This window comes from Heliangelus exortis, chromosome 1, assembly GCF_036169615.1.
Source record: "Heliangelus exortis chromosome 1, bHelExo1.hap1, whole genome shotgun sequence".
Taxonomy (NCBI): domain Eukaryota; kingdom Metazoa; phylum Chordata; class Aves; order Apodiformes; family Trochilidae; genus Heliangelus; species Heliangelus exortis.
Window position 1 is genome coordinate 10,431,945 of NC_092422.1, and position 13,688 is coordinate 10,445,632.

Below are 13,688 nucleotides of genomic sequence, written 5' to 3' on the forward strand. Positions count from 1 at the left end.
TTGCTCCATATTTTACATATATTCCTGAAGGAAAACAAGTACTGTCAATGTTTTTTGACAATAATTTTCCATTTCCTTTCCTCAAAGAATTACTTTGCTCCTCAGTCATAAAAATTTCCTTGATTAGTAGCATGGTTGATGGCTCATTTTAGCATGTATCTGAAAATAATTTGGAATTGTATCTAAATTACTTTCAAAAGTATATTAAGTAACATCATGAGTCTTCGGTAGACTTGACAATTAGTCAGAGGAATATATCTGAGCAAATACTGGTTAGCTGGTTTTATTCAATTTTTTGTACCTACCTTTTCACTAAGCTGAGTTACACCTTAACTAAAATGTTTCTCCTTACTGAGCTAGCTCCTCATCTGGAAATTCAGCATCATAAGTACAATTTACTAATTAGGCTGCATGTTAATACATAAATGTCCTGTCTGCAAAGAGGAAAATCAATTAAAGGACTACTGCCCATTCAATACTCTTTTTTAGCCAGAGACAAAGGGAAGACAACCTGACCAAACACATCACTCTGGGTTGAATGGATGCCACTGAAGATACAGATACAACTTTGTAAGAAAGGGAAAACAATTTATAATAAACCCCAATGGAACGAGGGAGGAGGAAAGCTGGGCTTCCCTTTCCTTAAGCCATGCTCATAAGTGGACACTGCAAAAAATACAGATCAGCTCAGCAGCACAACAGTCAGACAAGGTAAGGACATATGAGACACACCAGCCCTAGGCCTAAAATTCCTTGGAATTTATATTCCAGCTTTTCTTGCAATCATTTTGCTAGGTAATATGTAATCAAGTGAAGCAGAGAGGAGAAGGCATCTGAGGAGGAGTTGCAGAGGCAGCAAGATGATGCACCCAGAGAGCCTGTCAAGAGTGCTGTATCATGCAGTCCTATTGCAGTTTACATGGCTTTCTCACATTTTCTTAGCATTGGTAAAGAGAAACATATTTCACTTTTTCATCTGAACAGACACTGCTTTTATAGCTGGAAGACTTGTCACTCTCAGTTAAATGTACTGAGTGTCAAACAGCTACAAAGCTGCACCAGTCTGAGTAGTAGAAAACACCAGTGCACTGACTGGTACAGGTTCTTGCCATAATAATGCTGAATCAGCTGCAGTGAAAGAAATGGAGATGGAAAGGGGAGAAACAAAGAAGAAAGTAATGATTCTCAAGTTAAGAAAATATGAGTGAAAACAAATGCAATAAGGTGAAGACTACTGTGAAGATAACTGTTTGGTGAACGTCCACTCTGCTAAATGCCACACAAAAACTCTATCCATGTTATTTCATACACCTCTACTTCCTTCCAGAGTACCTCTCATGCCTTCAGGTGAATGAAAGTCTCACTTTTGACTTCAGTTCCATTTTCTTGTGAATAGATATCAACAGAAAACATGGAAAGACTGGAAGAAGGAGTTAATTTTACTTTTACTTCTATCATAGAATAAAACTGATGCAGAATCATGTTGTTTTACACAAGCTGCTTTACACCTGTTACACTGAAGTCCCCGACCTGCTGAATTAATAATCAAACAAAAAGCTAAATATGGGATGCAGTAGTTGCACATTGGGATAAAAATAGCTGCCTACTTCAAAGCAAAGTGTTTCTGTATTTTGTTAGACTCATTTTACAGTGTCAGAAATAAAAAAAAATAGTCTACTCTACATTATTGTTCAACTGCCCATAAAACTGCACCCTTTCAGAAGTGACATTGGAAAAGATCTAAGACAATTTCATTCCTCTATTCAAGAAAACAAAAATCAATTTAAAGAAAATCTTTTTCTGTATAATATGACAGTTTAAAATGCTGTAAAATAAAAGCTTCTGAAATGTGGTGTTGCTGCAGACCCTACTTTTATAAAGTATCTGCTTCATTGAAATATATGGGAGCAGCCTGAAATGTTTGACAAGCTGTAATCAGCATCATAGCACTGCTTAGCTATGTCTGAATGAGGCGATGGTGATGTAGCAGCTGGAGAGCACAGCACAATTTTTGTATCAGAAATATTATCACAGTAACTCTTTGTAAATGTAGTAGAGCAGAAGTTGGAAGTCCTGGCTGTTATTCAACTTTCTGCCACATTAAAGAGAGAAAAAAAGACTAAACACTATCAGTGTGAATCCCAGGGAGTTTTCTTCTAAAATTTAATTCAACATTTAGCTATTACCTTAGCAATGAGACTCATCCTGACTCCTCTTCTCCTTTGTTGATTACACAGAATTTCAGCTCAAGCAACCATCCAGCTTATACCCTAGAATTTTGCCTGTGTACAACTGCTAATACATGTTAACACTGCCACATCTATCTCACAGTAATTTACTTCTGCAAATTAAGGAATGAAATACAAGCTAGCTTTAGTCTCAACACATATATTCAGAAGTTCTAGAAGCTTTTTATATATTCAGAAGTCCTAGAAGCTTTTTAACTATTTCACTACATACTTTTAGTGATGTCAAATGAATAAATAAAACCAATACAAAAGAATTTCAAGGGCACAGCACTTCACAATCATGTATATATGTACATATGTTATATTTTGCAGATGTTCTGGAATTAACTAATACTTCATGGTACTGGATATTTAATATTTTCAATTTTAAAAAGTTACATGTTACCACAACACAATCTTGTACAAACTGGACTATTTATGGCTAACCTCACTTATGGTAACAAAAAAAGTGAAGTATGGGATCAAATCCCAAGCAATACAGTATGAACTTAAAATAGACAACAATTTGCAATGGTAGCTGTTTGAACAGATAATTTAAATTACAAAAAAAAAAAAAAAAAAAAATCAAACAGCAGGGACTTCTGAAGAAACAGACTAAAATCACTGCTTCACAGTTGGCCCCAGACACATAACAAACTGCAGAACTAACTGAAAGCAGTGCAACATGATTTCATCCCATATATTTCCTGTGACCACATTTTCAAACTCAGATCCTTACAAATAGTCAGTATTAGATCTCCCACAGTATTGTATCTCTGCAATATGACATCTAAATAATCTGACTGATTTCCTCAGTTGCATAAGGCAAACTACTGAAATAAAATTTCCTGGCACACTGCACAAAATTTTAGCTGTGTAAATCTGAACATCAGGGTGTTTTCATTCAGTCCAAGCTAAATACCACTTAGACACCTCATCAAATCATAAATTGCTTCCTCAAGATGAACTGAAATTTAAAATGACATACATGTATTACACCAGGATAACTGAGGACAAGTGTCTGAATGACAGCATTTAAGTGAACTGTCAGAACTAGAGCAGTGACTTGAAGAACAGAAATAAATCCCTAGGGATTTGGAATACCCTAGGGTAGCAACAGAAAACCATCAGGGAAAAAACCTACTTCATAAGCATCTAAACTTTCTCAAATAGAAGTGTTTTAATACTTGAACTTTTTGGATTTGGACTAGTTATGGAGAAGAGATTCCAAGTTATATTTTCCAAATTCTACAAAGATCTTTGGGTGCCAAGAAGTGAATAGGTACATGAAGGGACTTCAAAATCTCATTCTGCATTAATGAAGTTGACAGCTGAATGCTGAAGCAGAGACAATGAAAACTGGAACAACAGAGTTTATTAAGACACACCTCAGAAGGAAAACCAGGTAGGAACAACTTGAAAATTGATCTCATTAATATGTACTAGGAGAAAAGAAAATAAAGAAATACATTTAGATTTTGGGGAGGATGGTATTTCAAAGATTCAATGACTAAAAGCCAGCAAAAATGGACAGGAAGAAAAAAATAAAGCTTGACAAACCTCTTTATTTTGTTTCATAAGCCTTCCTTTAAAATTAAAGAATTTTGTGTCTTAACCCAAATATACTTTTGTGATTTTGATTTGGGTTAAGGATTCAATCCCATTCAATGAAAATATTTCAATAAATGTAGAATGCTCTAATACAAGATAAAAATCCTACCTATGTTAGCTGAACCAGGGATAGATGGAGAGACCCTAAACTGTAAAACTCAAAACAAAGCAAGGCCTATGCACTGCACCACATTCCATTAGGCATGGTAATTCTGCAGCTTCCCCAAGGAAATCCTGACAGCTCATCAGACAAAATTAAAACCTGAAGCCCAGAAAGAATGGCCAACTGATCTTAGAAACAAACTTTTGGATAGAAAAATGCTGCCTGTGATGCCTCAGCCCTTCATTCTGCACAGACATTCTATTCTTCCCGTCAGGAAGAAAGCCAGGACTACTGTAAACTACAGACAGGGGCTGACACTTCTTGCAGATGGTTTTCTTTCCCCTTTATTATTTTCTAAACCCAGCCATCACTAATGGCAGTAAATCCATTACATGTTTTAAGGTCCATAAAGTCAATGCCATAGTTGTATTCCATTTACAACACTAGAAATTTCTGTCTTCAGAAGCACTTTCACTGTCAATGACAAGCTTCAATATGCATATCTGGCTTCTGTTTAATCCCCTTCTTTGCTCCTTTCATTTTTCAACTCACAGAACTTCATAAAATCAGTTTTCACAGAATGTTCAGGGTTGAAAGGTACATCTAGGAGATCATCAAGTCTAACTCCCTTGCCAGGGAAGGTTCACCTAGAGCAGATTGCACAGGATGGTGTCCAGGTGGGTTCTGAATATGTCCAGAGATGCAGACTCCATCACCTCTCTGGGCAGCCTGTTCCAGTGCTCTGCTACCCTCTAAATAAGAAGTTTCTCCTTATGTTTAGAAGAAAATTCCTATAGAATCAAGTTTGTGCCTGTTACCTCTTGTCCTGTCACTGACGAGCACAGAAAAAAGACTGGCTCCATGCTCCTGACACCACCCTTTCCTTTGCTGTTAAAGCAATTGGAGAAGTTACAAAATTGTTTTGGTTTGCTTGTTGGTTTTCTTTTTTATTTTTTTTTTGTTTGTGTGTGTGTGTGTGTGTAGAAAAGAAGACCTAGTCATGGTTTCTTCAATAGCATAGGGGTCCTTCTCGACCAGATAAGTAGCTGTGATTCAGATTCGTGACTGATTATCAGTATGAAATTCCTGGGGAAGATTTTCAGCTTTATTTATTGCTTGAAGCCTGAATTCCAGAAATGCACCACAGAGGTAATGCCTTAAGGTGCATAATATGTTTCTTGCTACACAGTAATTTCTAATTTGCAGGCAATGAAAGATCTCTCTAATACCCTTTTCTGAGAAATATCTCTTCCAACATTTCCTTGGCATATGTGAGGCCAATGAAGACTTTCATGACACTAAGAAAAATCACAATACTGTGAAATATTAAGATACCATTAAGCCAACAAGTTTATGAAATAATGAAAAGAGACTACTTCTCTCAACAGTTTCACAAAATTGCCAAGAAACTCTCCCCAGAGAATTCAACTCTCCTTCATAATACATTCTGCTCCTGAAACGCTTAATACAGCTCTGCTCCAGCACAATACCAGATATTTCACCTGTCTGCTTCGTGTTCTTATTTGTGTTCTTGCAGATACAGCAATTGAATAGAAATCATTACCATACATACATTTCCACGTCAAGTTTTGTTTTCCTGACTTTTAAACAATGTGCCTAAATTATTTTAATTTCTTGGCAGAAAGTTCATATGCACACAGAGAGTTCATATACCACACCTTTTTTTCCTTTTCTCTAGATAAATTTGCAGTATATAATCACAAGTATTTTCATTACATCGTTCCTATATTTAATACTATTTCAGGCAGATATTCATGAATGTGGATGCAAAACAAGGGCATTAGTTCAGTGTGACATTTTAGGACAATTTTGTGGCAACTGAGTATCAATATCATATTATATTCCAAGTAGCACTGTTTTCTGAGGGCATTCTAACCTGCAGGTTAGGCACTGGTGAGGTTGCACCTCGAGTGCTGTGTTCAGTTCTGGGCCCCTCACTACAAGAAGGACATTGAGGTGCTGGAGAGAGTTCAGAGAAGGGCAAGAGAGCTGGTGAAGGGTCTGGAGAACAAATCCTGTGAGGAGAGGCTGAGGGAATTGGGAATGTTCAGTCTGGAGGCTGAGAGGAGACCTTATTGCTCTCTAAAACCACCTAAAAAGAGGTTATGGGGAAGGTGGGTGGTGGCCTCTTCTCTCAAGGAAATATTGATAGGCCTAGAGAAAATGTCAAGATGAGGCACTTTAGGATGTGCTATAGTGGGCATGGGGTTATGGGGATAGATATTTTTTATTTTACTGTGGGGGTGGTGTGGTGGTAGGGGTGTTGATAGTTTTGTTAGTTGGACACAGTGATTTTAGATCTTAGTGATTTTAGATTTTAGTGGTTTTCCAACCACAACAATTCTGTGATTCTCTGTTTTAGGAATGTTTTATCTCCTGTAGCAATGTGGCTTACCTAACTAATGTTTGCAAGGTATCTACAGGCATAATGCATGCATATGAAGCACAAGTATCAATTTTTTCACATTGAAAATGCCTTTGGAATATCATTTCATCACATTATTGCAGAAATAATTAGAGAACTCACTGATCCATGAGTGAGGCACTCTAACACACCCCCCCTTAGCAAGATGAATTATTCTCTTGTGTTTTTGTCAGGACCATCTGACAAAACCCATTAATTTTTATAAGAATTAAAATGAGAACACTTTACTAAAAAAGACAAAATAGCAGAACTGACTCTTCATGCAATGAAAAGCAGACCACATTAAGCTCTAGTCACACTAAGAAACAAGCATATGATGAAAGAAGTTTTCACATAGTACATTCCTGTACCAAGTTTACCTGGGTTCAACTTCACAGAATCATAGAAAAGTGAATCACCTCAAGCACCTATACATTCTATCTGCCTCATTATCAGATATTTCAAAAGCATGAAACATGCTCATATAGAGAAAACAACCTCGGGAATGTTTTAGATGCATTTTAAAAATTAAATGTCTGAGTATTTTTCTGTCTGCAGTCATATATTTCACTTTACTAATTATTACTTCTTTCTAAAAATTTTGCTGCGATCTACTTTGGCTGAGTACACATGAGCAATCACAGCCCTCAAAGCAGAGATGAGCCTCTGGGATCTGAACTTTCATCCCTCCAACAGAACTTGTCAGTACTGATGCTCCTGCTTTTAGCATGCAAGAGAAGAGTCCAGTGCTGAGATGAATGAGTCTGGTTTTGTGATTTAAATTAGGTAACATAGACCTGTGTGACTTGGAAAAAGAAAAGCTAAAATGTTATGCAGTTCTAAAACACACCAAAACAGTGAAGTTTGAGGCCTGAAATTTTGAGACTTCCCTGTATAATAACACAAAACCCATCAGGAACTTTTTTCAGCAGTAAAAAGTTCTCCAGTCCACTCTTGCAACACCATTCACAGTGCCTTCATAAACAGGAACTAATGGATTTTTTTCCTATCTAGGTCTCAAGATAACAGAAAACAGCAGTTAAAGGAAAAAAAATGCTATGGAAGGGGGAAAGCCTTACGCTCCCTGCTCAACAGGATGGATGACACAGAAAAACCAGACTTGGGAAGATGAGGATGATGGAGCCTGAGGTCTTGTTTGGCACAGGAAGGTATACATGGTGTAAGCCCACTCTTTACTATTAGTAACTACAAGTGTTTGTAAAAATGACTTGATTCCAAAAGCTGCAGTCACTCTGTGACAGCCAAGTCCTTTTATCACCTCTGCTGCTGAGTGCATGTATTGATTTTACAAACGTCTCCAAATGATTGTGGAGCTGAAGGATTACATCTATCTTGCTGGCTAGGAGTGGATGCTACAAATTTTCCTAATAACCTCACAGAAATAACAACAGGGGAAAAAATGATAGAGAAAGAAATTTCCATTTTCCTCTCTGGCATATATCAGTAACTGAACTATGAAAACCATATTCAAACATCTGCTGCGTGTCAGAAATATAAATAACCAAAAAAAACTCCACTTTTTTTTTTTTTTTTTTTCCCAGTTAAATTTGTTAGGTAGCTCAGCATTTCAGAAAATAAGGTAACTGTCCAGATCCTAAGCTATATTAATTGTATACTTTCATTTCTTAAAATGCTGTCCATCTTCTAAACCTAGACAATAATACAATGGAATTCATATTTCAGACACATTCTAATATGTTAAATACTATTTGCTGGCCATAAATATGAAAACTTTTTATATGATGATCTCTGCATTAGAATAGAAAAAGGGTTCTATAAATGACTAACTCATATCTCACAGCTCTCTCACTAATCAAGGTGTCATATCCTAAGGACTTAAATGTTGATTTTTATATCCATTATTCTAATGGGCTGTGGCTCATAGTCTTATACTGGAAAAAAACCATACTCCTTTGTCAATTAAATCTCATATTTACCCTTCTGACCCCATCTTCTTAGGCATTTATTTTACTTCTATACAAAACAACTATGTCTCAGAGCATAAGGATGAATTTTCAAGGTGCTGAAGTAACTTTGAGAACAAACAGAACTGGAATCTAGAGAAAAAAAACCACTCTTAAAGCTACTGAATGCATTTTTAAATTGTATTTTTGCACTCAATTCATGTGCATGTGCCTAGTTCATAAACATACTGGCACATGTTTGACAAAGGGCCACAAAGATGAATTATGGACTGAACAATTTTTCATGAGAGGCTGAGGGAGCAGGGACTGTTCAGCCTGGAGGAGAGATGCATCAGGAGGATCCTGTCATTGTGTACAGACACCTGATGGAAGGAAATAGCACATACAGAGTCTCCACAGTGCTGCCCAGTGACAGAACAGCAGGCAATAGGCACAAAATGAAATAAAAGAATAAAAAAACCTCTGTCAAAAGGACACCCAGAGGGGATGTGCAGTCCTCATTCTTGGAGGTATTCAAAATCCACCTAGACATGGCCAGGAGCAGCCTGATCTTGCTGGCCCAGCTCTGAGAAGGGAACCAGGGCTGACAATTGCCATTGGTGCCTTCTACCTCTGCTGTTCTGACACTCCGGATTTGCTTTTTTTTGAATATTATTGGAATATATTTTGGAATATATATTTTGGAATATTATTCTGTCTTGTAAAATGGTAGTGCTTATGTACAGATAATACACATCTCAGCTTATCCATGTATTTCCTCTTAGGGTTGTTTTGGTTTTTTTTTTCACCTTTTTGGAAATAATGCCAGGAAAGAGGCATAAAATATCATGCACACTACCTATATATATACACACACATATATATAAATATATGAACATGTGAAAGATCTATATTTTTAAAAGCAAATAAAAAAGAATCATTGGAGAATAAAAATAATTTAGTCATATGAAGTACAAGAATTGCATGGTTATATTAGAACAGTGCAAGTAATTTAAATGGTAATACTGAACACAATGTAAGACAGAATAAAGGTTAACTTTATGAAGTCTAAACTGAAGAGCACAAGAAGTACTTGCATTAACTCAGTAATACAAGCATTTACCTTTTTCAGTGTGACATTATAGCTAATGAAGGTTTGAAGGACTGAATGTTTTCTCTAACCTGATTTTTGCATACTTATAAAACAGAGTGAAAGGAAATTAGCATACTGGAATCACAGCTTTCATACCACATTAGAAGACTTTAAAAACTTGCATTGTTGTAACATATGTGCAATTCTGAAAGGCAAGCACCATGAATACCAACATTCTTAATAACATAAAACCCTGTATTTTATACTATCTCAGACACCCTGAGTCTAATTATCTCAATATAGATTCTTTGTAAATGACCTAAGAGTGTCCCTTTGTTTCCAGAGCCTGAACCATTCAACCAGCAACAGGAGAAAAGAGGATTAATTGCACTGGTAAGAACACCAAGAAAAAACCAGAGCATTTGTAATGAGTGGTATGTGTGCTAAATGGCACCAGCTCTACAGAACTCCAAAGCACCTAATAATTAGGATATCTTTCAAGTGCACTTGGACAAAGGTGGCAAGAATATAAGATGGTAACAAAGGAACATCTAATTTTCCCTGTATGTATATGCATCACCAACTCAGTGGCTGTACCCTACAAAGCAGATAAGGCACAATGAAGACAAGTGTAAGTACAACGTTTTACATCTCCACTAGACAAAAATATACACACTAGAATTGTTGTTTCACGGAGGAAAGATTCTATTGGTGGAGAACATGGAAAACAGAAATAACTGTTCACAGTGGAAAAAATGAAAATGCAATTTAACACTGATGAAACCTCAAAACTAACACTGCTTTCCACTAGTGAAAACTGAACGTTCAGCATTTTCATGAATATACCATAATCCAACAGAATACTGCAACATGAGAACATGGGAGAACATTTTACAAGTCAGTAAATTACAAAGTAAAGGTTTCCTATCCAAGAAAAGAGGAGATTCTGTTGCTGCAAAAAGAGGGTACAGAACTGTGCTGTGAATAAATGGAAGTATTAAGGCTGTAAAATCTTTGATACACTTAAAGCAATTTTTCCAACAGTTTTGTATGCAATTAATTAGTATCCATAACAACATTTTTAAATACAATTTAATCAAATGTGTAAGCCTTTAAATATGATTTTTCTTTTACTGGATAAAGTCTACAGTTTTTTTACACACCTGACACTGCAGGGTGCCTGGACCTGTCTGGACCTGAGCTCATTTTAGCTTGTTTTAACTGTAAGATCAATTCTCTAACCATCTAACCATTCTCTAACCATAGTCAAACTGACTTTTGCCTAACTTGTTCTACCTTAGTTCTGTGAATACAAAATCATTTAACATTGCATATAGCTTTTCTGGATTCGTTCATTTAGACTATGAGTGTACTAACTGCACTAATAACAACTGTATTGTATCTTAACTATCCTCATTAAATATTAATTGACTTATTAAATCCTTGCTTCTGTGTATATCATCTTCTGTCTTAGATCATAGCAAACTTTTGACTGTAAAAAAGAATGAAATTTAGGAATAAATTCTAATTGAGACTTGAGCCAGCAGTATTTGTTGTCATGTGCTCTGCTCTTCAATAAAGAAGAGATTACTGATCACAAAACTTCAGTCTAAATATACTGTATGGTGGTTTTGCAAAGCTAAAACACCTACACTTTCAGAAGAAACTTCAGATAATTTAATTCAGATCAACAGCATTTTACCACTTGCACCAGTCCACTTCTAGATCTCAGCTTACAGTAGCAGCTAAATATTTTTCTTTCTGACATATCATCTCACACATACTATGACTCTTGTCTCTTTATAAGAATGAATAGCTTTTTCTTCTCTAAAATACAGATTGAACTTTTCCCATTCCTTTCCAGGAAACTGCTACAGGTCCCAGATTTATTCATTCATCAGGACCTACAGAAGATACATATCATGGTCTCAGTCCCAAACACTTTGTTGAGTTCACTGGATAGGATCAGGTCAATAGCTAGGATGTTTGCTAAACATCTAATTAACATTTTCATTTGATTATTTTAAGGCTTTTTATACTTTCTATTAATAAGCATCAACATTTGTGGAAGAGAAAAACCCTACAATTACCTTACAGTTTTCAGCTTTCCCATACACGAAGATCACTGGAATGAGATGGAAACTGACAGATAATTCCAATTTAACCCATAAGAAAGAATTGCTATCCTATTATAAAGCATTTCAGTATAAATGCAGTTTAATAAACAAGGCTTAACTCAGATTTTGCAGCAACTCTGCCACTGCTGGCACTATGAAGTGTAGCCTGGCTTTGATGGGGTTTTGTGCTTGCACTTCTGTGCTGTAGAAGTACTGTCTTTAAAAGACCTCTTTATTTTATACAGAAATACACTTTATTCCAAATAATTGATCTTCTTATAATTTAAAAAAAAATATTCTCACATGTCGTGGACTGTAGAAGTACCCAACCACTTAACAAAGTTCAGGAAAGAGCAAAGCCCTGCACTAAAAAGCCAGAGATGCAAGACAGTACTGCTAAAGACCATAAGGTTGGGAATCAAATGCAACTTGTGCCCCGGTCCAGGTGCTTCTCATGTATTTTTTTATACATGCTGGGAGTCACTAGCAGTATATGGAGTGGTTTTACTACAACACTAATACAGCAATTGACATTTTAGAATAAAAGTTGAAAACTAACATTTAAACATACCATCTGAACCTTCTGGAATGGAAGGAACTTACAGGCTCTGAAAGCATAAGATTGTGAAAGTGTGAAAATCATAGGAAGCTGGAAGGAAAAAAAGAAAAAAAGAAAAAAAGAAAAGAAGAAAAAAAGAAAAAGCAAGAAGAAAAAGGTTCCTCAGACTAATCTCTGCATTACACATTTTGGAAAGGAATTCTAGTACATGAAATCTAATCACATTTCCAACACTAGCTGAAAAATCAATTCAAGTGCCCATTATAAAGAAAAGTGTTGCTTAGTTGTGAATACTCTGCTGCCTCTTAAAAAGATAAGAAGTTATAGCCTGTATCTGTAAAACAAGTAATTTGAAAAGAGCAACTGACCACATAAGTTTAACCATAACTTATATTACTGTAGAACATTTGCTTCCCATTTAAATAAAGCTCAAACCCTGAAGCCTACACTTCTAAATAAGATAAACAATTGCAAAACATAAGGTCCAAACTGTTTGTCCCTAAAGCATAAGTAGATTGTGTAGCTTGTCTCTTAATCTCCAAACATAGCAGATAATGCAATTAAATTCTGGAATGCATAATTCACACAAACAAAAAAAATGTTTATTACAACAAAGGATTTGAACTTTTGAAGGAAGAAGCTAAATCCACCCGAGACAGTAATTCCACATACTGAGCAGCTTAACATATAAAATACTAACAGTTTAGTATTAAATTGCTTCAGTCTCTCCATACCAGTTGATTACAAGGGAAGAGAGTTCATTAGGATCAGAGAGAAACTTTTCCAGTTCTAACAGCAGTTCCCAAGTCCTGGAAGCAACATGTGTCCAGGAAAAAATGAGAGTACCATATTTCTCCTGCCATTCAAATGCTTCAAATTCACTTCTCTGTGCATAACTTTTCCCCATAAAATGCTGCTTCCCTGTCTGAGGTCCAGAAATTCTCAAATCCCCAATGTACTGTTATAAGCTTTGCCATCTTTCTCCTCACTGAGGTAGAGTCAGGCAAATGCACCTTCTCTGCAGCTCACTGCAGTGGTGCTGCAGCCAATACCAGCACCAGATTTAGAGAACAAATTCAACTCCCAGCATTGCGTCAGAATCTCACTCCCTTGCAATACAGTTTGCTCCATCTACAGCTCTGTACTGACTTAAAAGGTTGTGGTTGTGCTCAAAATCAAAGTACAATCTTCCAAAAAGGCTGTGGAATTCTGAAATCAAGAGAAGTACAATTATATATTCAATAACCCAGTTTTGTTATTTTACAAAACAAAACAACAAACAAACAAACAAACAAAAAGCTACTGTGTGGCAAGAAACTCAATTCTAAATTATAAGCTGTAGCAAACTACTTCATTTTATGTTCTGGATCAATTTAAGGTCAAACTAATTTACATTTTAAGTAACTAATTGGTTTTTCACTTTAAACAAGGTCCAAGAGTCTGGTGCAACCTTTGAGTTCAAAAAATAACTATGAAATTATCAACCTCAAAAAGTGAACAATCATCTATAAACAAAATATTATACACTCCAATTGCAACAATTCCTTTTCTCCAAAATTTATACAGTGTACTCTCTGCAAAAGATCCCAATACAAGAAGAGTAAATCAACACAGAAAGGCACCTATC

At 36.0% G+C, this 13,688-nt stretch overlaps 1 protein-coding gene across 1 annotated transcript in view; it reads right to left on the reverse strand.

Annotated features, from left to right (window-relative positions):
* Positions 1-13,688, reverse strand: part of SLC36A4 (solute carrier family 36 member 4) — a 101,803-nt gene that overhangs the window by 17,425 nt on the left and 70,690 nt on the right. The window lies entirely within an intron of this gene.